The sequence below is a fragment of the Haliaeetus albicilla genome, chromosome 16 (assembly GCF_947461875.1).
Source record: "Haliaeetus albicilla chromosome 16, bHalAlb1.1, whole genome shotgun sequence".
Taxonomy (NCBI): Eukaryota; Metazoa; Chordata; class Aves; order Accipitriformes; family Accipitridae; genus Haliaeetus; species Haliaeetus albicilla.
Window position 1 is genome coordinate 26,316,301 of NC_091498.1, and position 6,000 is coordinate 26,322,300.

The window sequence follows — 6,000 nt, forward strand, 5'->3', positions numbered from 1 at the left end:
GGAAACGCCCAGCCATCTGCATGTACCTAATCAATGCAGCAATCAATTAAAACCACCGGCAGAGACATTGTACAAAGGACGTTGTTTATGCCGCATCCAGCTGTAGAGCAAAAAACCCCAACCCCGTAGGTTTTAGATAGTGCGTACTGTAATTGATGGCTTAATTATAGCCTACCTGAGGCATAAGTCTGATCTCTTCCATTTTTCTGGAAAAGTCTCGTTTGGTTCCTCATTTATCACCTGCGAATTAACATCTCGCACAGACACTGCAGAAGGCGGAAGAATAAGTATCTCTTCAATGCTAAAAACGATTTCATGAAAATGGAACAAATAATAACAGTAAGTGCTTGTTTGTTTTTCCTAATGGATTAGCTGGCCTTCTAAAAGAGATTTCTTTACTAATCTTGTCTAATTTAAATATGCAGTTGTGTGCTTCTCATCTTTTGCTTTCTGTATTTGAATGCTATTTCTGAACCTCCCTAATTGCTGCCTTTATTTGTGCCTGAGCAGGAACAGGTGAGGAGTAAAACTCTGCTTTGATTTAAGCAGATGTGTTTGCATATTGCCTAGGTTACCATTTGCATGGAAGGGAAAAAGATCACAACTATGGCATCCTCCGTCTTTCCTGGCTGAGCCATGGCCTCTGGAAAACGCTAAATGCCAAAGAAATCATCAATAAATCACAGCGCTCTTCCCTGTTTGAGCAGTTTATCCTGGAGAATCATAAATTGCAGTTATTCTCAGAATGCTGCTGCGAGGTCTGCGGGCGTTTTATGGTCGAGTAAACTCAGCACAGTGTTTAAGAGATTCGCTCGAGATTTCGCAGCAAAGTAATGGCAGAATCACCACGTCCCCTTTCTTTTCCAAATTGGCCCATCATCTTTCATTTGAAAGAAAAGGAGAAAACCCTCGTGCCTCCCTTCCCCGCGTTGCAATGAGGAAACCTGGCGTTTTCAAGGGAAGGGGCTGTTTTCGGGTGCAGAGCTGCTGGGCGGTGTGGTCGGGAAGAGGTGAAGGCAGTGCGGGCAGCCTGGACGGGGTCGGCTGAGGCTGAGCCCTCCGGGGCCACCGCCGCGGGGACAGGGCAAGGGTGGCACTGCCCGGGGACCTGCCCGTAGCCCGGGGGCTGCCAGCGGCCATCCACCCTCTTTTCTTCTAGCCCAGCACTACAGGGCGCACAGAAGCTGGCCCTTGTGTTGCACCCTTGGATCTGCGACCCTGGAGCACGGTAACCTCAACTTTCTGATGCTCAGTACCCGCTCGCCTTGCGTTTGCCCCGTTTGAAGTGCCCGTGGCCATCGGCGGGGGAGCGGGCAGCCCTGGGACCAGCAGGTAACGGCAGAGCCGATGCTGGGGCGGCTCTACTCCGCAGCGTAACTTCTGCGCCACGTGGGACGGGGTGTTTGTAACTCATACTGCGAGTGTGACACGTGGCACCCGACGTGCGCACGCTCTGCTGCCTGGGATGCTTTTGTAGTCGTCTTTCTCCTGATGCCGAATTAAGGTTCCCACGCAAAATGTTCAACAAAGATTATCTTTTATGCAAAGCAGCAGTATCCTGTTTGCAAAGCTTGCCTCCGCCGTGATTGCTGTTGACATTATCTTTCCAGCAGCTAAAGTTCAAATGAGAAACAAACCGTCTTCGGAATGGGGTGGGGGAGGACCGGGGCTCAGCGAGGCAGCGATAAACGGTGGTGATGTGGGTGAGGAGGGAAGGCAGCATCTTCTAGCAAGGTTACAGCCTTGCCTGAAATGTTGGGATTAAAAGGCTATCGGATGCGCAAATAAGACTGTTGCAGTTAAATTAATCCTAGCTCAACAGAGTTGAATCTCTTCTGCGGGTTTCACCAGCACCGCTGAATGGCGTTAAAGCCTGGCTACGTAATGGTACCCGGAGACGGGCATCCCCAGGTTTGGGCAGGGATCCCAAAGGGTGGCTGCTCAGGTAAAGGGGGGATGACTGAACCTTTTTCCCCTACTCTGCATATAGCAGTATGTTTTCCCACACAGCTACATCCTCTGTAATGCTTGTGGTTATAGATGCCCCAAAGTGTAGAGCTGAAGCACTGTTATTATGTTTTTTTAACGGTAGATGCTCAGGTACCTCTCATTTGCTTTAGGAGCCTTTGGAATTGACATTTTTCTCTCTAGCCATCAGGGCTGGAGACCTTTATTGCCCTAATAAAAGCTGAGATTTTCACATAATAACATGATTCTGGTAACTAGAGCTTCAAGGAAAAAGGTCAGATAATGTGACACTTGCAATAAAAGCTCGAGATTTGACAAAGCCATATTTAGTGCAGTTCCCAGCTGAATGGGGAATTGCCATTATGCATTCGGTTTAAAGTACACTTACATTTATTCCAGGAAAGCTCTAATGCAACATTTTCCTATTAGCTAAATAAAAGATTAAGTTAATGCTGCCACTTATTTTAAAATTTACTGAAAGTATCAGGGGGAAAAAAAAAGGTGAAGACTTTTGCAGATGAGTCGCTATAGAAATACGCAATGTTGGTAAAACTTTGCTCAGTGTCATTCATTAATATTCACAGTAGACTTCACTAATTATAGTCTGAAGCAACACTTCCTTGTTTTATTTTTCACCTTTTTAGTCATTTCACAGAATTTCTGGTGTCGTTTTATTAGTCAGCATGCATGTGTCTCTCTCCTTGAAAGCAGGGGCAGGAGAAAGAGTTTTAGGGCACGTACTGCTCACAGACAGTGAAGAGGGTGAAGGTTTTGAATGGGGACATCTGCAAGCAGGTACTCTTGGTCTTTGTCCTACCAGGGCTTTGATAGCAGGACAGGGCTCTCGTGGAAATTAAACGTCCTCCCTCCTTTCACGTGGAACAATTGCTTTATGTGGGACACCTGGCATCAGGTTTTATCCTTCCAGTACTTCCAGCATGAGCACGTAAAAAGCGCGACTACAAATAACACTAATACAAATTTGGGCAAGGAACTTACCTTTTCTTGCCAGCATGGCCCTGGTCAGATTAGGAAAAGATTTTTTCCATACTTTCTAATGGACAGCAGGCTTTTGTGTCCACGGTATAGAGCGTGTAGGGACACATGGGTTAAAATGGCTGAGAAATTATTTAATTATTTATTTAGTTCGCTAAACCGTGTCCTTTGTCCCAAAAGACTTTGCAAGGGTACCTATGAGTCCTTCCTTAATGAAAAGGGTTCTGCCACATGCTTTTTTTGAGAAAAGCAGAGAAATATGCCAAAATTGGTCAAAAATAAGCTGTGCAAATAACATTCAATATTGTAAAGGGGAACATGAAATTATTTGTGGTCAAATTTGTATGTTTATATTCATAAATATTCTTTCAGAAAGGATGTTTTATTCCATTTTTTCCCTTTTTCCACAACTGAACAACAAGATTTTATTGCTTCTCATATACCCATGCTTGCTTTTTACCAGCACTGCTGATGCATAGTGTGATATCACATCTTCTTGCCACTGTTTCCCAAAATGTCTTTAAATTATTGAATCCGGTCCTGTATTAGCCTTTTACTATGGGCTTCATTGGGTAGGCATAGCACAGGATCTGGTTCGTAGCCCTGCTCCCTCCTTTTCGCTTGTTAATTAATCAGTTTCATACCATTGATCAAATTTTGATGGCTAAAAACTGTTTTCCTGTATTCTGAAAATACAGAAATGTTGCTCTAAAGGTCTGGTGTTCAGGGAAGGAGCGATTACTGGCTCCAGCGAGCATCTAGAGTAGAGTAGCATCTACTGGAAATTAAATGAAATGACAGCTCAGAAATTACAAGTATAATAAAACCTTGGCAATGCAGAGGAGGTGGCTGCTTCCACTCCTCAAATGCAAACTTTCCGCAGCCCATAGGACAATGTGATTAGGAGAAGACCAACCTGGATAAATCCACGTAGCCAGGCTGTTTGGCATATTCCTCAGTTAGGTTTTATCGAGGCTCCTAAACGGAGGAGAAGCCCTCACGGGAGAAAAGTCAGTGCCTGGTCCCAGCTGCATACCTGTCCCATCCTCTGTCCGCAGTGTTGCAGGGACCAGTGTTCCCAGAGCATTTCTGGGAGGGGAAGGAAGGGGTGCTGGGCACAGCCCCCCCCGCTCCCCCACTTCAGCCCTCTGGTCCCTACGTTGTGCTACATCTGGGGACTGTCCCCACAACCACCGGCACCCTCCTCTTCCAGAGCAAGGCTTTGACTGAAGATCCTCCATGGGGAAGGAAGAGGGGTTTTGCCAGAGTTGAAAGCAAAATCCTTCGGGATTTGGGCCTAGGATATCGGTATGGGGCTTGGCCCCCCGCCCCCGGAGGTAACACACAGACGGCTTCTCGGTTAGCATCGCTTCGCGTAGGTAGCTCGAACCTTCCCTCTTTCACTCCAGATGCATGGTACTTTCACTAAGTGGGCTGCCATTGATTTTCATATGTTCATAGGTATTAGAGAGGAAGAAGACCTATTAAATCATCTAGTCAGTATAATCAGTGCAGAACTATTCCCTGCTGGACATTTACTGGTGGTTTGTCAACTCTAGTTCAGGAAATTGAGTTGTAGTGTTCAATATAATGGATTCTAAATTTCCATTTAATATCAGTTTTCTTTGGTTTCTGCTTTTACATTAATGCATTGATGTGCTTTATATTGATTGACTTTTCTTAGTGTAATGAGAACAAAATGCCACTTATCATTTAAGTCATTTAACTCAAACTAGCTAGCTATCAAGCTAGCTCCTCCCGAGGGAAAATCGTAATGGCTATAGCAGAGAGCCATGTCAATACAGAAGTGTTGGTAAGATAGATAATTCTACAAATGTTTTAATTTATTTCAAAACAATGGTAGAGAGTTATACAGCTGAATATACCATCAAAAACTACTCAAACAATGAATTAAATCCTCAGCATTAATCTTGCCAGTCCTACTTGTCTCCCAGCTTCCTAGCAGTTTCGTACATCTTATGTGCTCAGCTGCCTTTGCAAAAATAGAGGAAATTCTTCAAAACCATGTGAAACGAAGCCAATGGAGCGTTAACCTTTAAGCCAGACCCCTACTTGGTTATGACCACTATTCCGTGGAGATGTGCTGGAGAAGGACTGAAGAGGAAGAGTAGACCCATTGCTTTCCCTCCCCTCAACTAATAAAACCTGATGCTGCTAGTAGTGGATTATTCATAGATTTCAACGTAGCAGCAGACCTAGCGTGAGAATAGGTGACAGAAGTAGGTTTTGATCCTTATAAATAGGTTGCTGAAAAGACATTGTGATTACTGTCATATATTTCATTACTTAATATGAAAAATATCGTGCCCCTCTAGTACCAGGCTGTTACAAACATGTTCTGAATTTTAACAGGCCAACTGTTTCGCAAATGCTGCCAGACTGTTAGCCGCTGGAAGAGAGCTCTGGGCTTAAACATCTGTAGAGCGCAGATGCAGTGCAGGGTGAAGTGTAATCTAAAACTGCCAGAAAGCAATTAAAATCTTACTGTTCTTAGTAACACATCACTGGAATTATTTATAGCATTAATTTTCAATATTGAGTAACAGCCTACCCTATAGGTTGGGTAAGAAATGATCAAACTGAAGATGTTGTACTCCTATGATGTGTTCCTTGTGCCAGATTTTTATGAACTTTTAATAAGTTTGGGGTAAAGAAATTAAGCAGATGATACAAAATTTTCTCTTTGCAGAATGATGCAGACATTTTTAATTATGAATTCATGGGATGGTATAAGGAGGAAAAAACATCCAGATCCTTTCTTCTCTTTCTTGTGTTGTCTACCATCAAATTTAATGTATTGTGGTGGTCTACGTCTTGCCTAGAGCATGCAATTACTGTCAGGAGTTCAATTTTTACCCAGTATTTCTCTGAGGTGTTCCAATCCAGCCTGAAAATATAAAAGCCTTGCAACCACTTCCGACTGTCAACAGATCTGTTCTCATTCCCTGCCAAAAATGTTAATTACAAATAAACTGTTTCAAGAGAATCTGAAGTGCACTTAGACCAAGCAGACTG